At 38.7% G+C, this 23,464-nt stretch overlaps 1 protein-coding gene and 1 non-coding gene across 5 annotated transcripts in view; one reads left to right on the top strand and one right to left on the bottom strand.

Annotated features, from left to right (window-relative positions):
- PPP2R2B (protein phosphatase 2 regulatory subunit Bbeta) overlaps nt 1-23,464 on the bottom strand; it is a 383,456-nt gene that overhangs the window by 269,483 nt on the left and 90,509 nt on the right. The gene's annotated exons all lie outside the window — the stretch shown is intronic.
- Nucleotides 23,344-23,462, top strand: LOC112472013. The gene has a single exon (XR_003043491.1). It is a non-coding gene; the product is annotated as a 5S ribosomal RNA (ribosomal RNA).

The raw sequence follows: 23,464 nt of genomic DNA, 5'->3' as shown, positions 1-23,464 counted from the left end.
GATATTTAAAGTTCTTCTCTAGCTCAAAAGTATCTTCCTAGCTAGTCCACCCCTCTCAGTATTAGAATATCTTTCACGAGGGACATTTTCATCTGGATGTTCTAGTTAAATGCACACATTGTAGAACTAAAATCCAAGGTGTCATTTTCCTCTTTTCTCTTCCACTGTATCTATTTCATCAGCAAATCCTACCTTCTACATAGCTCTTACATACGTTCTTATCTATTTTCACTGCCACCATTCTGGTCCAAGGCACCATCACCACCACTTTTCCTGTGTCTACTTTGGCTCCTTGAAATTTATACTTTTCCAACTATCTAGAGAAAAACATGTTTAAAAATGTGAATCAGATTATGTCATCTACTTAAAATCCTCCAATACCTTCCTTTTGTTCTTAGAATAAAATCTAAATTGCTTATCCTGGTATTCAATTGAAAACATGCTTCCCACAGCTCTTTGCACACCTAGCTCTCTCCCCTTCCCATCCCATCAACCTAAAGAAGTCATCTTACACACCCAAACACATACACAACACATGCAAATATACACCCCTCCCCCCATTAGTTTTTTTCATAGCAATTTCCACTAATATGTGAAATTTCAGCAACCTAGGCATTAAGGCTACGTCATGAAGCTGATTCTTTTACCCCGAATTTAGCTGTCACATCAGTACAGACTTAAACAAGGAATCTGTTCTAATCATTACACCTCCCTAATGACTGACTCATGGATTCACCGTCCTTTGTTCTCTGAAGGGATACCGTTCTGTTTGGTCCATATATTGTGCAATATTTTGAGTGACTACAGGAAAAATCGACTGCTGTTGGTTCCTTCCCCTCTGCTCAAATTATTGTTTGTCTTCTCCTCGTGAGTATTTAAAAATCATTGATAAATACAAAAACAAAGGAACCCCCCCATCTCAACACTGTTACTACATCTTTTTCTTCTCATCCCTTTTTGCAATCAAATCCTTTTAAGAAAACTTACACCTCACTACCCCAAATGCCTTTTGTCCTTTCGGGGATGGTGGTGAAGTCCTGCTTTTAGAAACTGGCCTTATCACACACCTGACTTTCACTCTGGGGCCAGCTATGTTTCCCCATTGAAAGCTCCATGAGGACAGTGTAGTAGTATAACATATTTAAAGTCCATCGATAACTTTATTCACTTTCAAGTGGTTTCTACAGCATCTGGCTCATAGTTGGTACTCAAATATCTGTTACAAATACCACATTATCTACAACAAAAAGATGCAAAATGTTAACATTTTAAAAAGGTATTTGAGTTATTCAAATTCTTTCTGACCCAGAAGAAAACAAAAGGAAATTCTAGCCAGATGTTAGTTACCTATAGGTTTTGACCATTCAGAGAACATTCTATCCGTATGAGGGAATAGTATGGTCTCATCATATATGCAGTTAATCAAATGATTACAAGTATGCCACTTGGCAGAAAGCGACAGGGAAATAAAGCAAGTTGTTTCCCTTCATTCCTCTTTCTCAACAGCCAAACTTAATATCTGACATATGATTGGCATTTAAGATATATGGAATAAGTAAATGAATACATGCAACTAGTGTGTGACAGAGCCAGTAATCTAAGCCAGATTTACTTGATTACAAGCTCGTGTCCCATAGCTAAACTGTACTGACTTCCTTTATCAAGTGTCATTCCTTGAGCTGTGTACTCTTTTGGACTGTCATTATCTGTGTTTGTGTTTTTCTAAGTGCTTGTCTGTGCCTCAGGGTAGGGTCATTCCTTTTATGACATTCTTTGGAGCCAAAAAAAAAAAAAATGTGCCCTGCTCATTGGTTAGATCAATTATTCTACATTCAATTAAGAAATTCATTTTATAGATAAGAACCCTTATTTATAGAGAGGTTCAAAGTTATTCCCAAAGACGTATAATTAATGGCAGAGTTGGTTCCAGAACCTAATTGATGTGTCCCCTTCACGTTCTTTTATGAATGACAAGGGTTACAAATAATCTGTCCCTTGGCTCCAGTCCATATTGTTAACACAGCGATTGCTGAGTTTGACCATGTAGGTCCTTTGGCTCAATCTTAGTTCATAACCAGATGTAGCAGGATCCGAGGAGAAGGAAAGTGAACAGTCCGATGAACTCAGAACTGTTACGTTCTTCTTTCCTCACCTCTGTCATTATATTTGCTCCCCAAGAATACAAATCATTTATTTAATAGTAAAGTGCCAAGCAATGTGACGTCTCCCCTCAGTCAAAATGGAGGTTATTCATCTCAGACACATATAAATCCACATCATTTTGCAACTTCTCTGTACTTTTCACAGGTGCTCTCTCAAACTTTGTGCATTAGAATGCCGTTCCCTCCCCGCCTTTTCTTGAAAACACATAATCAGGTCCACCTGCATTTTTGTATTCAGGCTCTGGCAAAGAAACCATTATGAAAATGACAGAACTGCCAGAAAGAATGATGAATTCACTGCTGAAGAAGCACATGAATTCACTGAGGAGGCAGCAAGGCAGAGGAACGGAGAAACAGAGGAAGAGCATCCATGAAGAGAGACTTGCCCCTGGGCTGCCCACGTCTTCTGCATGTTGTTGGGAATGGTTTTACTGGCCTTTCAAAATGAATATTTGCTCCATAAGAAATTGCCTAAGTCTCTTTCTGTAGCACAGGGCAGGATTTGTGCCTTTTAACTAAAGGTGGTAATATTGAGAGCAAGTAGTCGAAGAAGAAGATGATGATGACGACAGCATCTACCGTTTATTGAGTGGTGACTTAGTAAGAATGCTATGCTAAGCCTTTGTGTACATTATTTTATTCAATCCCCACAGCTCCTCTATACTCCACTCCATTTAAATCCTTTAAGGACTCCTCACCGCCTTCAGGATAAAGTCCAAATGTCTTCACAGAGTTTACGAGACCCTCTAAGATTCCAATCAATCTTTGCCTCTCAGCCTCGTCCTGTACCACACTGCATCTCCCTTGAATGGTCTGGTTTCATTTATACACAAACACTGTGGACTTTTCTTGCGTTTCCGTGGGCCTTTAAATACGTTCCCTTGTAACCCATTTCTTCTGCTCTTCACCTGGCTAACTTGAACTTTCCTTCAAATCTTTAATATCTTTTTCTTGGGGAGGCTTGTCTCTAATTTCACCCTTGTTTGTTCTCCGTGATTCATCCTCCTGCCTCTTTTGTAACTCAATACCTGTGGTGACTAGTTCGATAGATACTTTTCTGCCAGATTTAACCTTTGTGGAGGCCAGCAGGCCCTAGGCCTTCTTATTCACCGTTGTCTCCCTAGTGTCTAGCTGAATGCCTGCCACATGAATAGACCCTGGATAAATGAATCGAAATCAATTATATACAACACGTATAGATGAGCATTTTTCCATTTCAAAGATGAGGAACAAGTTAAAAGGAATTAAATAACTTGTCCAAAGACACACAGCAAGTGGTGGAGCCAGCCTTTGAACCCTAATTTCCCTACCCATGTTTGCAATCACCCTACAGCATGGTCTTATCAACATTTCCTCCGGCTCTAGCAGGAAAAATAAAGACGATTTCCACAGAATATTTATCTTAGAGAAAAATGGACTTGAAAGCGCTGTTTCTCCCATCTGATTTCAGAGCTACACGGCTGAAGAGCTGGGTGATTCTGAATCTTTCTGTACCCTGGGCAATGATGATGTGGTCTCCCAAAACCCTGCTTCTGTCCCTCAACTCTAGGTGGTGGTGGATAACAGGCAACTTATAGCTCTATCTTTTAGTCTTTCCAATGGATTGACATGGAAAAAGAGAAAGCGAGTTTCTCACACTCTGAGAGAGGTTGCCCAGGCAACAAAGACAGAGCCAGAGCCACAGACCACCCAGCTGAGACGTGCTGCAGCGTCTGCACATTCTCCCAGTCCCACACCCACTTCCGCGGGGCAGCAGCCAACTGTGTACACACTTTTAATGAGGTGTCGCCGAAAGTTTCACCTGTCTCTGTTGGACATAGTTTGTAAAGGTGACCCCATGGGCAGCCAGCATCTCCGGATTCTGACTATGTGGTCAGGTGAAAAGCCCAATGTGTAATCTGAAGACTATGCTAGAGTAGCAACTCTGAGAAAAGCTCAGTAGTCTAGGTTTTGTGGCTTGTAATAAGACACGCGCACGCACACACATGCACGCATGCACACACACGCACGCACGCACACACACACACACACACACAGAGCCATTGAATTAAACACTGATTTTCAAAATTAAGTTAGTCCACTTTGTATATAATGGCAGCCCCTGCCACTCAGTAGCTGTAGAGTCTATGATAAGTTACTTAGCATCTTAGGCAAGAACTTACTCGTCTATAGAATGAACTTATAGTAATTACCAAAAGATTTCTTTTTGTGAGGAGCAAGTGAGAAAATGTATTTAAAATGCCAGCATAATGTGTGACACATAATTAGTACTTAATAAATGAAAGTTATAGCCATTATTAGGATTTGAGTTTCTAAAAAGGTAGTGGGACTGAGAGATTAGCAGTTTCTTCTTTTACGTCTGTTTACTAGTTTTAGCACAAAAGCAAGTCAGTGTCATGTCTGCTCCCGTAATAACCAGCGGCGTGGGCTGTGAACCCCTCCTGGCACAGCCTGTCTTGGCCAGGCACTATAAAGCCTTCACCAGGCCTAATACAGTGTGAAGCACACAGTGGGTGCTCAAGAAGTGCTTGTTGAAGCTGTCAGCAATGGGATGTGCAGGCAGTTCAAAGCACCTTAGGCTTCTGGATCTTTAAAGGAACTTGTACCCTCCTAGGAGTCCTTAAATGAGTTCTTCAGGGAGAGTGGTAACAACATGCCACCTGATTGCTTTGTTCAGAGGTACTTTCCGACTGAATTACCCCAGAAGAGAGGCCGTTCTTTGCTACATAATCGCAGGATCGCCAGTTCCCAGTAGGAAATATTTTTCATGATGGCTTTTTGGTGCTTATGTGTATGGAGGGAAGAGGCTGGCCACGTGGCAGAGAGCCACAGAGCAGGATAAACTTCTACCATCCTGCTCCCAGCCTGTGGTGCACTGTGTGTCCTATTACACTCTGTATGTGTGTGTATGTGTGTGGGAGTGTGCACACACGCGTGTACGCACGCACGCTGATGGAGGAATGGATACAACAGCAGCACCATCCTGTCTCCAAAACACAGGTCCAAATCTCATTTAATTCTATTAGAAACTTATTCTTCAGACATAACTTAGATCCTCTGAAAGTATTTCCTTTGCACACCAAAACCTCTTTGGAGAGAAGTAAATGGAAAATACACAAATGAGCACTTCTCTAAATTAAACAGTTTCTTGCCAAGTAGACTGCATGAGGCTTTTCTGGGGTGTGGAGTACAATTCAATGGCTCAGGTCTTTGTTCTTGAGTAAAAAAAAATTTGAGAGAGGAAGCCATTCTAGAATGAATAACCTCCAAGTGCTGATTTTGCAAAACTAGTACTTGTGACGCATTAATATTTGTAAGTCATCTAGTTTTCGCCATTTTGAAACCATGAGAAGTACTAATTAATAAAAGATATCATGTCTTATTAACATTTAGATAGTAATTACTAAAATCACAAATCCATCTGCTAAGTAGTCAGCAAACAAGACAAATGACTGTGCTCCGTTAAACAGATTATTGAATGCCTTTGGGAGTATAATCTAATAGCCTGAACTAAACTATGAATCAAGCGGCTACTGCTTTGGCCACGTGGACAAGACACACATTCCCATCTCCCATGTGAGGGAAGAGAGAGCGGCAGAGACATCCTGCGACACACTCTCTCTGCAGAGAACGCACTCAACGCACGTGTCAGTGTTACTCATGTAGCTTTGCTTACAGCCTTTGTACTGGCACTTAAGATTTCTTTAAAAGACACAAGAGAAGAGACCCCAAAGATGTCACCTTACGTGAAACACGATCTCATTAGCTTCCGTACGTACAATGCCTATCACTGAGGCTTCTCAGCTCCCAACACAGAGAAGAAATTTCATCTTTCTGCAAAGTTCTATGCCTTTCATCTCTATTTCTCTTCCAACATTTATTCGCTGTATACATTTCATATCTCCTCTCCTAGACAGGCATCTAAGGAACAGAATCTATGGCTTACTGGTCCTTCAAGTATGATGATAACAACAACAATGACAATAATCGTGATTAAGATGTTTACCATTTCTCGCGATTATAAATGTGCTAGTCACTTGGATGGGTGCTTCGATTTATTTAATTTGTCATTTAGTATTCACAAGAGCTACTTGAAGTAGGTATACACCCTCACTTTATACATGAGGCAACTGAGGCTTGAAGATGCTGAGGGACAGAGCTAGAATTCAGTTTTAGGTCTGAAAGATTCCAAAGCCTGTGTTCTGAAACACTACGCTGAACGGTACCTATCGCATAGAGTGCCTTGGTCAGGACCAAGTACATAGTGAACACTGATAAATGTCAGTAGAATAAAGGAATATCTTAACAGCAGTTGATTCCTACATCCCCTGGGTAGTTAAGGTTGAATCTTTGCAGATACGGCTTTTCTGTGTATTTTTCCCAGGTGTGCATGATGTTAAGGGTTATTAATAGTACTGGGTACCCCAGAAATGTCAATAAGAGCTCCCCTTACCTTTTTTACATCAGAAAATAAACACCTCTCCAGGACACTACCTCCTAGTTCAGTGCCAGGATGATATCCGCAACTGCACTCACTCGATGACTTCTCATTGGTGTTGGTGTTACTCACATGCTGGACTGCAAGCTAGATGGTAGGAGGCAGCCCAGTGTCCTTGGCACCTCCTCTCAGCTTTCATCAACATTCTGGGCTCTACAGTCACACGGGAGGGAGTTCAGGGCTTGGGGGCCACTGACTTCACAATAGTCAATGTTTCCCACTGGTGAGAGTAGTGGGTTTTCACTGGTTTAACCCTCTCAGCACAGAGTAGTTTCCCTCTGTCCAGTGACAGTACTTCTACGATGCAGCCCACGTGTTGGGAAGAAGCACACTCCATTCTCAGCTCTCAGAGTGAACTCTGGTGGTTTAAGTCAAGTAGCACATCGCAATGGCCTTGCCACAGCTGATTAGTTTGAGTTAGGAGACTCAGCTCAGGACAGTGAAAAATGAGATATTTGCTGGGGGTTCTAGGGAAAATGCTCCTGGCTCAGAGAAGAAAGAGATTCTCTCTTTTTGATGGGTATTTATGCAGAACAAGAAAGATCCAGAAAGTTCAGTGAGTCATTCTGGAATTATGCTGGAATCCAGCCCTAGGATTAAGCAAGATACTGCAGAAGACCCAGAAGAAAAATGGAAAGAAATTTTTGATGACATAGCTGAGCCACTCGATCAAGCCTTATTTCAAAGCTTGGACTGCTTTTGGATTCTCCAGCTACTTGAGAGTCTAATTCCCTTTTCTGATTAAGCCAGTTTTAAGCCAGATTTTCTCTGACTCGTAGCTAAAAGATTTGTAACGTAGATGGGTGACAGCTTTGACTGTTTCATGTTCATTATCATATTCACTTTTTCTTTTCCGGAATGGCAGGTAAGACAGTCATGTGAAGGACAAGAGAAACCCACCTCACAGGTTATTGTAAACCTTAAGCAGGTAAAATTTACCTGTCAAAGCCTCAAGAGAACTAGCCCACATGATTTAGGGCCATGATGTCACAGAGTCCCCTCAAATGTGTGTGACATCAGTGAACGACATTCCAGTCAATTCTTCCATGGTAGTCATAAAGGCTAATTATGAAGACATGATGAGATCACTGCACAACTGGACCAAGAAGAGATTGGTACTCTAACAAGCAGCTCAGCTCCTCCAAGCACAATCCCACATAGATTCTTCTTGAGTTTCATATATATTAAACATTTTCAAATAAATTAATAAATGTCAGCTACTTGGAAAGTGACGTTTTTCTCTAAGACCTCCATGCTGTCCCTGCTTACAAGAACAACTACCCCTGAAAGCCATAAATTCAGCACAAATAAGTAAGGGAATTACAGGTTTTAATACAAATACATCTACAGCACAGTGTCATCACGACTGCCTCATGCTGATATGTCAGCTTGGATCTGATCTCTTGGACTTCTAGTTGTGAAGCCTGGGTCCTTCTCGAATGCTGAAGATTTTGGATACAAAGGTGGGAAAGATCACAGGGAGAGACTAGAACAGAAGTCACTGGATCTCCAAAGGAGATTTATTGAAAGAGTGATAAAATGGGATATGGTTACCTCTTGTTATTAGGTCCAGCTTCATGGATGAGCAACTTGTGTAGTTACACAAGGCTCTGTTCTTAATCTGCTGTCGCCATTTTGAACTTCTTAACACTTTTTGAACAGGGTACTCTGCATTTTCATTTTGCCTTGGGTCTACTAATTATACAGCCCATCCTGCTTGTCATAGATCTTTAGTTTCTTCTACTAAAATCTCACAAGGGCAAAAAGAATAAAATTTGTCAAAGACCTGCCTTAGATATTCTATGTGTCTCCTGTCTTTTATGATTATCAGTTCCTCCTTGACTATGTTGAAAAAAATATTTTCAGTGTGACATTATAATTTTGTGGATTTTTGTGTTATTCTCTTAGTGGATGCTCTAGGGTTTGAAATATTCATTTTAATTTTTCTCAGCTTTCTTCACATTAATGCTAACTTGATTCTGGAAAATACAGAAATTTTGCTCCACTATAATTCCATTTCCTCTTTCCTCCTTTGTACTGTTATTGTCATGTGTATTAAATCTATATGTTATAAATTCAATAATATAGTGTTAATATACTTGTTTCATATAATCTTATAACATTTTAAAAAGTTGAGGAAAGATGAAAAAATATATTTATGCAATTTTTAAAGTATTAACTCAAATATTTATTATTTATAGTGCTCTTATTAACCTTGTTATTATCTGTCTCCTCCCTCTCTAGAATGTAACTCAAAAAGGACAGGGATTTTTGTTTTATTCACTGATATATTATTTCAGTTTCTAGAAAAGTGTCTGGTATATAACAGCCATTCAAAAAACATTTGTTGGATAAATGTATCAGTGGTTCTGTTATGTGTAGGTGCTTAACAAGACATGGACTGTATATGAGAACAGTTTCCAAAGAAACTTCAGGGCAGCACAGTTCAAAGAAATGTCAAGATAATCTCCATGAAAAAGAAGAGTCGGTATTTTTAAAAAAATAAGGTTGGGGTTTTATGGCCAGTCTTGGGGGTATATTAGCACATTGAAGATTCTGAGAAGTCCCGCAGGTAAGAAATGGGCTTAACTTTATTTTTCTTTCAGGATTATTTTATTTTAGAATTTCTGTAGTTTGAAAATAATATGCCAAGGTATAGTGGGCTTTGTTTTTGTTTTACTTTTTTTTTTTTTTTTTTTGTATTTATCCTACTTGGTATTCCTCACGCTCCCTGATTTGGTGTCTGACATTAATATTTGTTCTCAGTCATTATCATTTCAAATATTTCTTCTGTTCCTTTCTCTTTCTTCTCCTTCTAGTGTTACCATTATGCATATATCGCACCTTCTGCAGTTGTCTTCCAGTCCTTGGATATTCTGTTCTGTTTTTTGGTCTTTGTTTTCTTTGCTTTTCAGTCTTCAGAGATTCTAGTGGTACCTCCTTTAGCACAGAGATCTTTCATCGGCCATGTCCAGTCTACTAATAAGCCCATAAAAGACATCCTTCATTTCCATTACAGGGCTAGTAAAAAAATCTCTAGCATTTCTTTTTGTTTTGTTTTTTTTTCCTTAGGATTTCCACCTCTCTGCTTCCATTGCCCATCTGTTCTTACACGCTTTATCCATTAGTATCCTTAGCATATTAGTCATAGTTTTAAATTCCTAGTCTGATAATTTTAACATCCTGTCGTGTCTGGTTCTGATGCTTGCTCTGTCTGTTCAAATTGTGGTTTTTTGCCTCTTAATATGCCTTCTAATTTTTTCTTGATAGCTGGGCATGATATACTAGGTAAAAGAAGCTGGTATACATTGGCCTTTAAAAATGGTGGTAAGATACAGGGAGGGGAAGTGTTCTATAGTCTTATAACTAGATCTCAGTCTTTCAGTGAGCCTATGACCCTGGGCTGTGAGCTTCACGAGTGTTTTTAAGTCCCCCTCCCCCACCTTTTTAGGTGGAACAGAATGGCTACAGCGAAGGGGAGTGGGTATCTCCTTTCCCCTAGGTCAGTTAGGCACTGGTTAACTGGTTTATTCTGAGAGCAGGCATTAAGAACAGAGTGTGCTGGCATGTTTCAACATGATTCCTTTCTCCTCTTCCTGCTGGGAGTGTAAGGGGATTTTTCTCTGATATTTACTATGAGGACCTAGTAGTGCTCCTGGGGGTAAATTGTGCTCCCTGGTCTCCCATGACTGGCTCTCCTCAGAGTTTTAACTTTCATCATTATCTGCGTTGAGTCTCAAGCAACTTATCAACTACTATTCAGGCTTACACACCCTGGCATTTGTTCCCAAAGAAGTATTTCTACTTATGAGTCTCTGCTCTGGTAAACCGAGATTCTTCGTATTTGCCTGTCTGTTTCTCCGATCTTGGGGACAGCAGTTATCTCCGTGTCCTATCCTTTCTTACAAGCCTAAAAAGATTTATTAATTTTCCAGTCTATTCAACTCTTTCCTTATTGTTAGGATAGAGTAGCAACTCCCAAGCTCCTTATGTATGGAACTAGAAACCAGAAGTCTTAACTTTCTTTTTTTTTTTTTTTTTGATGCAATCTCAAACTTCAGAAAAGGTATAAGTACAATGAATAGCACTGTGAGTGTAGATTCCAGAGAGAGACGGTCTGGGTTTCTATTTGGCTTTATCATTTACAAAAGTTATTTCATGTCTCTAAGCCTTAGCTCTTTTATGTGTAAAATGGGGATGGTATCTATATCATAGTTTTGGGTTAGAATTAAATCAAAATAATGTAAGCAGTGTCTAGCAAATTAATAAGCACACCCATAATTTTTAAAATTAATAATTATTTGAATGTCTATGATCTGCTAGGTATTATCCTAGACGCTGGAAATACAGAAGCAGAAATCAGACCCTGGCCTCATGGAGTTTGTGTTCTACAGGCAGGAGACAGACTAGAAATACATAAACTAAAAAAATAAATAAACATTTTGTGATAGTGATACTATTATAAAGAAAATGCGGTTATGTGATAGAGAGTGGGGGACGCAGGGTTGTTTTAGATTGGATAGTTCAGAAGGCTTCTCAGAGGAGGGAACAGTTGCACGGAGATCTGAACAGTGAGAAGCAAGCCAAGCAAAGATCTTTTTGGAAAAACAGCAGCACAGCATAGAGAACAGCAAAGCTAGAGGTATAAAGGCAGCGGTGACTTTGGCTTGGTCAGGTGGCTGGTCGTAAGGAATACAGGATAGAAATAGCATCTGGATTGCTTTAAATAATACCAATACCTGTGGGCCTTTATTTAGTGGATGATCTCTCAATTTATAATCCTCTTTGGGGGTGGGAAATAAGAATGATTCTAGAGGGATTCTAGCAATGACCCGGAGGTCTGGAGAGGAAGGGAGATGCAATTATTGGAGCCCTAGGATTCAGGGAGAATTGACCAGCCTGATTTAAATAGGTTTTCTAGGTTAAGGTAGTGATCTTCATTCTGCACTAGTTATAAAAGTGGGGCAGTAGAGTTGAGGTGGATATGAATGATCAACTCAGAGATAAAGGGATATGAATTAAAAATGCAGAAGAAAAGGTCCATACATGGGTCTCACTGATATTGTGGTTTTCGCTGACCTGTAATGCTCTCATTCTTGTTGAAGCCTATGCTTATTTCTCTCAGTTGACATGTTAGTCTAAAAATTCTCTTTTGTCTATTTTTTCACCACCTCCCTCTATTTGGAAGGCATAGACCGATTTCTTGGGTATAACTAAACATCCAGGAAAATGCTCAGCAAATACAACATGCTATTATTTTTAACTTATAAAAGCTCTATCACTCACCATACCATAATTAAGTCCCTTTTCGGACATAAAACCCTCCCTGCATGCCCAGAGAATATAAATTCTCATTGCTGTTCACTTGACCTTGCCAAACTAGCCTGAAAATCTTGTCTCCTGTCATGCCAAAGATCATTTATTTTAGTGGTCTTCTCAATGACTACAGGTGAAGGAAGAGAAAGTGATATCTCTGTAACTCAAACCAGAGCCTTCTGCAATATCTTGGCAAGTGACAGTGTGATGAAATTGTTTTATGTGTGCCTGTTTTTGTTTCCTATCTTAATGTTTCTGAATGCAGAACCGACCTGTTAGTGATTCTTCTGCTACACAACGGGAAAGGTAAATAAGAGGATTACTGACCTCCCTGCAGCTTCGAGAAAAAATTTTACAAGATTTCTAGCTGGAAACAGGCCTCCTCCCTCTCAATAACCTCTCTTTTCTTCATGAGCAGCATTTTCTTGACTGATTTCAGTTGGGTCATGCGTACCCTACAGCACCATTTGAAGATTCAGGATTTGTTCGCCTACTCAGATGCCATCTTTCTTCTTTCTCCAATTCTTGGCTATTGAGGCATTTCATTATTCTTAGCATCTGTGGAAGGAGGTAAGCAAGAGGTATAGGGGGCAAAATTCAGGCAACTTTTAGCTTCTCATTAACAGGTATGGGAAAGCCTGGGTGGGTGGTAGAAAGGACAGAAATTGTCCCAAGTGAAGTTCGAGCATTCTCTATAGGGTATTGTTAGCTCCCACCTTAGCTTTTTCTTTCATGGATAAATGAGAGTTGACCATAAATGAGAAACATGTCTTAATTATCTTCATGATTGAATAATAAAGAAGTTATTTCCTCAAATCTTCAATGTGGACCATAATTTAGAGGTGAATTGTGTGTGAGTGCACGTGTGGGCACACATGGGTGTATGTGTTTGCACATGTGTGTGATTTTTGCTTTTTAATGTGGATGTGAATGGATTATTCTAAACTCTTTTGTCCACTCTCCAGTAGCTCATCCAGGTCTGATCATTAGGAACAATCTGGTATATTCCCCATTATTCTTATCTAGGCTTCAAGAGAGGGCCAAACACCCTGGCCTTCCCTAGCGTGTTTGTACTCAATCGTTTAGACTGGCTCAACCCACTCATTTGGTCACTATTCACAGCATGTCACTCCATCCCTTTTTTTCTTGTACTACTCCTTCACAGTCATCTCCAGGGAATCAGGATTCTCAAATTCAAATCTTTTTGAGTTCTAGAGCTTATCAACTTATTGGCCTGCCCTTCAGTTTTCTATCCTGGTTGTAAGGGATCAATTGAATTACCTCACATATGAAATCTTTGGACAATAGATGTCTGAAGAGTCTGGTGGTCCAGTTGGCTAAATCCTTTCCTCCCAGCTAAGAGTTTCTTTATGCACATCACGTTTGTGATTGTGATAAACAAGGTCATAGAGCAGTGAGCAAAAGAAAACTAACTGCCTAGTGCCTGCCAAGAGATAATGCGTGCTGAAGTATATGAAGGGAAATGCCTGGAGGAGGAGGACAAGTAGAGAAAGCTACATCCATCAGATATTACAGCTGCTGGAGGCATGAGAGAGGCCTTGAGAATCTGGAAGGACAGCCTAGGAAACTGTGTCTTTACCTGTACCAGCATTAAGCATCCTAAAAGGTCCGTGTGGGAATTATACTGTATGCTGCTTTAATTAAACCAAATCGTATTCTACCTTGCAATTGTAATTCTGTTTGTTCTTTGAGAATTTTGATTAAAGAAAATATCCTTTGCTTCAGCAGCTGAGATTTCAAGGAAAACGGATTAGAAACTAATCCGATGTGTTTCCAATTGGATAAATTGTTTGCTTGTAAAGTTATTTCCTAAGATTTTTTTTTTTTTTCAATTAACATATTAGATCCTTGAGGAGTACTCTGGATAAATGCCCAAGTCACTCTTTGGTTAAGAAGAATAGCACAGAGTTTGTGTTCAGGGAGAGCAATCCTCTGATTAGTGAGCAGGTCGAACCTCACCTTAATTATTTCTTTTAAAAATCAAAAGGCTTTTTATGATTATTTGAAGAAAAACAAAAGAAAAAACCCTATTATCAACCATACTTGTGATGCTGTTAATGGTTTTGCTCTAAAATTTCCACTTTGGGCAGATTTCCAAGCATCCAGATAGAAGTGAAATGAAACACATGTACACTAGGAGCATGTGGCTTATGGAGACAAACAGAATTAGAGGAATTAAAAGAGGCAGTCTTTCAAAAGTGAGGGGGAAAAAGTGTGTGTATGGCAGAGTGACTAGGGGAGACTTAGACCTCAAAGAATGTATGTATATCTCTTCTAGGTTTAACTGTAACTGAAAACTTAAAACCAAGTATTTGAAACTTAGATCCTATTTCTGAAAGAGAAATTAGTGAAGAGAACAAACATTTTTTCAAGAATCAAAAGTGTTGCTAGGGTAAACCAGATAGTTAAACGGTAACAGGCAGGGTTGGCCTGCAGACAGAATTATGGAGAAGACAGGATATTCCTTTGGTACAGAAAAATAGGAAGTCAGCACTCTCATATTGCAATGCAGTTCTATTCTATCCTTTACTGTTGATTTATTTATGAGTTTATTTTTTCATTCCATTATTATGTATTGAACTTCTAGCAGTTGTCAGGCACTGAAGAAACAACTGTAAACCAGTTTTACACCCAGTCTTTATGTTACTTACAGTCTAATGAAGAAAGCACACAATGACGCAAGATGTAACTATGTCACATGAGCCACGCTAATGTAGAGGAAGGCCACGTAGCTCTGGGAGCATCTAGTGGGACCACCAAACAATTTCTGGGCATGAGGCTTAGCTTTCAGCAAATAAATTCTTTGAGAAAGTGGCATATTAGCTGAGGCCCGAAAGTATGAGCTCGATAAAGATGGACGGAAGTAAAAGGAGAGGGAGAAGAGAAAAAGAATTCTGATGGTATGCTGGAGGAACTAAAAGAAGTTTGGTATGTCTTCAGTGTAAGGTTTGGAAGAGGGTTGTAAAAACCATAGCTGGAGGAGTGAGCAAATCTTAGAGCCATGCTGATTTGAGACCTGACTTCAAGGTCTGCATAGGCTTAGAGTCAGATGGAACTGGATTTGATTCTCAGTTCTGATCTTTCCCCAAAACTTGTGCAAATGACTTCATTTCTAAGCCTCATTCTCCTCGTCTATATAATGGAGATGTAGCTGCTTCATGAGATTGCTTGGTAAGTTAAAAGACAGAAGATGTCTCTATCTGGCAGAACAGAGGATTCAATAAATGGAAGCTATAGACATTCCTTCTACGATGGTCAAATACATTGGCATTCTAATAAGGAATAATAATATCTCAGAGAAAGTAAACTCGATCTCCATCACTTTAGGCGTCAGCAAGGCTAGGCGTGCTGGCATTTTGAGATGAGGTAACTTCCTGATGTATCTCAGTTACTTATTCTTTATGAGCAGTTAATCCCATTTAATACCACACAAAAGAACAAACATTTCCCAATATAAGCAGTGAAGTCACTTGATAAAATATTTCTTTAGGCATTGTATCCATCCACTATTATGCTCATCGTCCTGGTCATTCATGCTGCTTAATCAGATCCTCAAATTACCATCACATTCCCCTCTGCGAGGACACAGGGAGTAAATGAAATAAACTAATGACCATATGCAAGGGCCGTTAATACATGAGATACCTTCTTTTGTTATCAACCTTAAGATGCCTGGTAAGCAGGATTAATTAAAATTAAGAAAAAGAAAGAAAGAAAAAAGAAACCCACCATAGACAATTATTATAGATGGTTTCTTAAAAAAAAAAAAGAAAGAAAGAAAGAAAAGAAAAAGGTAAGTACACTGAGATTCTTATAGTCTTTTTGATTGCTTTTCACATCACTAGGTTCAAACAATGGAACCTCTCTCTATAGACAGATAGATAGTAGGAGGGCACTTACAAAGCAAAAAAGCTCTTTTTTTGCTCTGAGCCAAAAAGAGAAGCCTGTTGTCTAATCTCCTTTAGCCTCTAATGCTGTGGGCTTGGTTTTTCAGAATAAGTACTGTAACCTGTCCTGGGAATTTACTCCACACCAGGTACCTGGGATCACAGAGATAAAGGACATACGTACTTCGTGCCCTCCTGGAGGTCCCTGATCTGCTGGGAATGACAGCCACCAAGCTAGTATTTGATTCAATGTTTTCCAATGGCCAGAACCTGTGCTAAGCGCTTCATATGTTTTATTAGAGTTGATTCTCCAAACAACCCTTTGAACTAGGCAATATTAACTTCAATTTGCAGATTAAAAAATTCAGATTTGAGAGTAGTTACTCATACCTTGCCCAAGGAGAGACAGGTAATAAGTAGCAGAGCTGGGATGGCACTGGAGCAGTCTTACCCCAGAGATTTGCTTTTGAATGCTGGGCCCTAGCACCCCCCGCAATCATATGGTCACTATGATGTGTGGTGTTAAGTGTACTAAGTACCGTGGAAGCAATACTGACGGAAGGTAGGGAGAGAGGAGAGAAAACACAGAGCCGAAGCAACTTCTCAAGGGAGGCGGCCTCTACATCGAGTTTTGAAGGCTGAACAGGAGTTGGCCAGGTGATGAGCATGAGAAAAAGAGACACTCTTTGAGTTAAAGGGAGGAGCATTTGAGGAAGAGAATGGCTTCAAGGAAATACAGGTAGCTCAGAAGACCTCTTGGTTATCTGTGCCAATAAAGGAAACATGCAGGAGAGATGATCTAAAATTCATGTCTATTTGGCTGCTGTATGGATAATGTTTTTATTTATTTATATCCTGCCTTGATCCACAAAGGTTTTGAGGTAAAATTCATTACATGGTTTTTATGCAGTGACCTTCCTAATTAAGTTTTTCTCAGCACTGTCATGTTCGTCTTTGTATTCCCGAGCCATATGCAGAGAGACTTGCATAAAAGTTGAATCGAATTTACATACTTTGAGCACACTGTAAGCAGTTAGCAAGGGCAACCGGTCCCAGAAGCTTGGTGGGTGGCAAGAAAAGCTGGGCCAAAACAAAATTGCTTAGACAGAATACCGTATTTCATTGAATCCAAGATGCCATTGATTATAGGGCATGCTGTTACTTTATGCACTACTAAGAAAGAAAAAAAATACTTCAAACTATAACACAATGTTAGATTGCAAAATGCTAAAAGTATGCTAAAATATAGAAAAAAAAAAGTGTGTCTTTAATAAGTTGACATGGTGATGATACTAACACCTTGCCCCCAATAGTCAGAAATTCTAAAAAGTAATGATACTCTGGTTGAGTGAGAGTAAATAAGGACTCTTACTCCTGTCTGGTCTAACAATCCATACTCTAAAGATTCTGCACACTTTGATCCAGCAATTGTACCTCTAGGAACTGAACCTAAGGAAATAAATGTAAAAGTTCCTAAGGGTATCATCACAGAATTATTTATAGTTATAAAAAATAAATAACCTAAAAAATCTTCATTTTGTGTGTGTGTATGTGTATATTAGAGTTGTACAACAGATTAAAATAATGATGGAGAAATATCTATTTAAATGGGAAAACATTTTATAATACATTAAGTTTTTAAAAATCAGATAATAAAATATTTGTTACAGGACAAAACTACTCCTGTGAAAAATATGTTTACATTTCATATTTACATAGGAATAAGTCTCAATGTTATATATACCCCTATATATGTGTGTGTATGTATACATATATATGTTAATGGGTTGTCTGGATGTAGGAAATTTAGTTGATCTTTTTTTTCTCTATGTTCTAATTTTTCAAAAACTGGAAAACTGAATACTAGGTAGATGTAGACTTTCAAATAGATAATATGCCTGTGGATCATGGAAAATGAACTACCTGGCTTAAAAATTTCATTTTCTACAAAGTAGGTTCTTGAACCTTTCCTGTTTCATAAATGAGCCTGGCTAGGCTGGTTCCAGCTGAGGGTCCAGTCACCTCCCGGGGATTCCAGATAAGTCCCTGGTTAAAGGTGTGGAGAGGTGGTTTGATTCCCAATTGGAAACACAGCTTCACCATCTGGAGCTTTCCCTCAAAGGTTGGTGCCTAAACTGGGAAAATAAATACCGCAGACCACAGCTACACCAAAGGGTCTGGGGAACTCCAGCTTTGTGAAGTAATCTTAGTCTGAGGTAAAGTACGAGACCCTGAGCTCAGGTAAGGCTAGTTGCAAGTCCTACAATTGGGTGGGAGGGTGATGGTCAAAAGTCAAGGTTAGGCCTCAATTTTTTACCATGGCCAACATGATAAATTCTCTGAATCTGTCTCTAAGCCCCACATCTGCTAAAAATTCACTTTTTTTTTTGCAAGTCATTTATAATTCTTCATAGATGAAGTCATTTTCTGATAAAGCCTTGGTGACTTAGATCCCACTTTAAGGATAAAATCTAACCTATTGACTGCATTTATGAAGTGAACTATCTTCCCAGAGTTCATAGGCAACGCTTTTTCTGAATAACAGAATTTGAATTCTTGCTTGAATAGGCAAGACGCTAACTACACATTCTACTTGTATATTTTATCCCCAGCCTCATGAGTTGCCTTTTGATAAATTTTTTCAATATAGCTTTATATTTATTTATAGCTTGCTTTGAAAAATAAGCTGTCTTTCATACCTTCCAACACTATGTATCTAACTCTTCTTTAATTTAAAGCTCAGTTTATGTAAAAGTTTCATTTTGCAATCCATTTTTATTTACTTGTTTATAGACTTAGGTTTATCATTTCGTTTGTCAACTCTGCAAGGTTTGATTCATTTGCACTCTATCTACTTATCAATCATCTCTTTCTTTTATATAATATTAGACAGTTATAACCTAAAAGAGTAAACAAAGATTTCAGATGACATGGAAACCTAGGTCAAAGGGAGGAGGGTAGTATTTGGGGAATGGTTGGGTATTGTAGTAGGCATTTCCTGTTTGTCTTTCTTGTATCGCTTTACTCTTCTGGATAACAGGATCCTCACTTCCTTGGGGAAACTTAATCCTTCCGCCCTACACGGACTTAATGGGGTTGCCAATCCTAGTGCCTTGCCTTTCCAACTGTGGCTCTACTGGCTGATCAGAGCACCCCATCTACCTGGCTGGGATAACTAACTCAGGCATGGGCACCTAATCCAAACCCAAGAGAAAATTTTATGGAATTTATTTACGCATGGACACAGAGAAAGGAGAATGTTTCTCTTCTTTTATATCTTGGATTACAAGCCATGGAAACACAAGTCTGGCTCTAACTCCTATTTGTTCTGTCATGTGGGAGAAGCCTGTTAACAGGAGGGGAAATAAGGCCACCTCCCAAAGAGAACCAGAGCTAAAAGGGAGCATGGTGATAGGCAGACACATTTAATGATAAGTCCCAGAGAGAGGACACAACTTTCACCCTTTGATTTCCCAACAAAATCTTTTTCTTTTTTTTTGGCATAAGCTTGTTGGAGTTATGTTTCTATCATTTGCAAATGCCCAAGTTCTTGACTAATCCTTGGTCTTTGGATTACCTACCAAATCACACTAGGTGTATACATATGCTCTCTATGCATGTAGCATTGGCTGTACTAAGTTGAATTCTCTATCATAATAAGAGCATCCAAATAGGCATAGTTTTATCAAACTAGCATCAGAGCGCAGTCACTCTAAAAAGAACATGAGCGACTTCAGCCCCAGTGCTACATTTTCCATAAGCTGTTCCTTTACCAAAGAATTATGCTTTGTCTATTGATTCCTTGACCCTCATGTTCAGACGTTAGTCCTAAACTGGTACATTTGCCTACTTCTCATGCAATTAGACCCTCAATTTGACCTTGCCAATGACCCAGCAAAGTCAGAAGGCATGGGTTTCCTGAATTGTGACTTCTTGGTTCTCAAGATTATCAAAGACCGCTTAGAAAAAAAATGACCGAGAAGCTTCATAAGATGCAGTAAGATTTTACAGAAATTCAGGCTGACTTTAGAAGGCAGCTGGAAAACAGGACACTCCTCCTCCCACCATCTCCTCTCCCAAACAAATGCCATATGTCTGTTCACAATGCACTCTGGCTCGCTGCTATGCGGTTGACCTTCGATACTGAAAAAATGCCAAAATATTTGGGACCTAGTTTTACTTTCAGCTCATTGTTACAGTCATATTTAATATGGTTGAGGAAAAAATGAAAATCATGATAAGCAGGCTTGAAATTCTTTAGTTTATCAATGAGCTAGATCTCTAAATACTTCATGATATTAATGATGGTTCACAGAAGAAGGAACTTTTTGGTAGCTTTGGAAAATGATGCTTCTGTTATCTGCAGGTGTATTCAGAACCACTTTGGCATTTATGTCATCTGTATCACATTTAAGAAGTAGGACATTTCACTTCCTTTTTCTAAGTACCATGAATACAATTCCAGATTAGGATGTTGGATGCAGAATTATTAATAGTGGGTTTGCTATTCTATGTGTGGCATAGTATAATGATGGATCTTCTCACTGTATTCATAGAGCACATTGAATTTTCCCTTAAAGTTAAAATAGCTTTTATATTGGTTTCCTAGGGCTGCTAGGAAAGTACCACAAAGTGAGTGGCTTTACACAAATGTACTGTCTTCTAGTTCTGGAGGCTAAGGTGTCTAAAATCAAAATGTCAGCAGGGCCATGCTCCTTCTGAACTTATAGTGGAGGACCTTTCCTTACTCGTTCTAATTTCTGGTGTTTCTGACAGTCCTTGGCATTCTTTGGCTTGCAGATGCACCCCTCCAATCTCTGTCTCTGTTGTCACAGAGCTGTCTTCTTCCTATGTGTCTCTCGTCTTCTTATAAAGACATCAGTCACATTGAATTAGGGCCCACTCTAATTCAGTATGACCTCATTTTAATGTGATTACATCTATAAAAATTTTATTTCCTAATAAGTTCACATTCTGAGGTACCGTGGGTTAGGACTTCAATGGATATTTTGGGGGGACACAGTTCAACCTGTAACAGCTTTACTGTTGCCCTTGATTGTAATACTAATATATGCTTGTTATAAAAATAGTAAATTATTAAGAGAAGTATAAATAAAAAGTTTAAAATCTTCCAGATTCCTACCCTACGACCAAAAATAAGCATGCTAACAATTTGGTGAACATCTTTTCAAGTATTTCTCATACAAACCAAATGGTTTCTTTCTTTACCATCAGAAACAGGTCAGGTTGAAGGACAGAGGCAGTTAAAACTGTCTGCAGTTTCAAGCAAATTATAATAAATGATATTGTGAAAAGCCTTTTCTTCACTCTCTCCCTCCTTCCCTCCCTCCCTCTGTCTCACTTGTGCAACTACCCATTTGGGATAGATGCTTACAAAGAAAATATCTGGATAGAATAAAAATGCACATTTTTTCATATTACCAAATTAGCCTTCAGAAAAGATGTACCAACTTTTACTTCCACCAATAATGTAGAAGAGCTCTGGTTTCTCGCACCTGCTTTGCCCTGATGATTACAAATATTAAGAAATACATAAGTTTAAAAGTTTGAATTTATGAATATTTAGAAATATGTTATCCTTTGTGGAATTCTAAATCATAGTTCTTTTTATTCTCAAGTAACAAATATGAGTCCATAATTTTATCTAATATTTTCATAATTTGATTTTTTAATCTTTAAATCTTTGATTCATCCAGATTTTTGTTTTTTTTTTGGTGTATGGTGGGGAGTTGCAATCCAGAAATTCTGATAGAGTCGCAGAATTCTTTCTTTCTTTCTTTTTTTTTTTAATTCACTCTAAAAATGAGTTTTGTTTAGCAATGTCAGTGGGGAAATTCAGTGTGTTTCTTGTCCTCCTTTCCAAGGGATCAGGTTTATTTAATAAAAGAACTTACACTAATTCACAGAAAAATGCACTTTCAAAAAGTAATCAGGACATATGTTGAGCACAAAGTAATAAGCAGTAATTTTAGCCTCGATACTCACAGTTAATTGAATTTCTCAGCATTCTTGCTATAACTACCTCCTTTCTCGCCCACCAAAATAGCCTATGAGATTGTGAGAATAAATGACATTATAGGGTTAATCTTTAATCCATTCTAATTTGATTTTTTTTTAAATTGCAATATTGGAAAACTTGGGTCTTTTAAATTACCATTAAGTCAAATTACTTGCAAATCATCTCCAAACTATTTAGAATGGGCTTGACTGAGGTTAACATCCCTGGTTCAGAGAGGCACTGAAGTTTTTTTGATGTCAAAAGAGCTAAAGGTCAGAGGGAAGTGTGATTTCCCCCAGAGAAAATCTGTAGGAACCCACATGAGATGTCTCAAATCGAGCTTACTAGTACAGTGTCTTCAGATAAAATGAAGACAACACCCCTGAGTATCTCTTTCTTTCCCAGGACGCTCACATGGATTCACTATTGAAGAACACTTGCTCGCAAAATATACCATTCTTCACAATAGCCTTTTACTGGTCACTTTCCATTAGGTTGGTGGGTGAGTCTATTCTCTCAAGGAGAGGCAGCCCCAGTGCCTAGTTTCAGAGGGACAGCATTTTATGTCAGTGACTTGCTATTTAGCTGCAGAGATCAGTCCTGTGATCCTTATTTCTTTAAATGAGTCAATGAATACAATTAAAGTTTTAATCTCAGACTGCAACAACAATGGTATTTTCACTACAAGTAGTTTCATAATGGTCTCATTACTGTTCTTAAGTGCAACACACTGAGACATTTAAATTGCTGAATTGCTACTACATATATTCTTTGAAAACAGGTATCCAGGTAACCATGGCAATGGTGTCTCCAGGCAGGATGGGAGTGGGGTGGGAAACTATTTCATTAATAGAAGTGAAGAGATTGAAAAGAGATTTTGAAGCTGCAGATCAGAGAGTGGGGAGAGAAAGAGAAGGTAGATTTCACAGTCTTATTTTTTTCATTATTAAATGATGCAGTCCAGAGAAACTCCAAATTACCTGGAAGATTTAAATAAATCATAAGATTAAGTAAAGCAGCTTCTTAGCCTTTCTACATGTTTACAGTGATTGACCTGTACTAGATTTTATTTGGTTGAGCTTTTAAATAGTTTGATTGACACTCAATGTATCTCCTGAGAAAGCAGAATTGTGTCCTGTGATTTAAGGTAAAAGAAAAGGAAGAATATTCACGTAAGCAAGAAGGCCGTGTAGGAGATACAGGAACTCTGTTTATTTCAAGTTGATAGCACCTGAGAAAGTTGATTTTATCAGTAAAATTAATTTTCAATCATACTTCCCTGCCCTCCCCTGACCTTTGGTAGTAAACGTTAAAAATAATAATTTAAAGGGTAAAGAAATACTGTGAAGAAAAGAAAGCATCTAGATAATTAAAAAATCAAATGTCTGATATGGTTTCTCAGAGGAGTCTAATATTTTGTTTTCATTTAAAAGGTGCTATGTCTGTGGCCATGCTACCCTGAACAACCCTGATCCCATCTGATCTCAGAAGCTAAGCAGGGTTGGGCCTGGTTAGTACTTGGATGGGAGACCACCTAGGAAGACCAGGTGCTGTAGGTGTA

This window comes from Pteropus alecto, unplaced genomic scaffold (assembly GCF_000325575.1).
Source record: "Pteropus alecto unplaced genomic scaffold, ASM32557v1 scaffold78, whole genome shotgun sequence".
NCBI classification, from domain to species: Eukaryota; Metazoa; Chordata; class Mammalia; order Chiroptera; family Pteropodidae; genus Pteropus; species Pteropus alecto.
The sequence above is the reverse complement of the archived record's forward strand: the minus strand, read 5'-3'. Positions and strand labels throughout refer to the sequence as shown.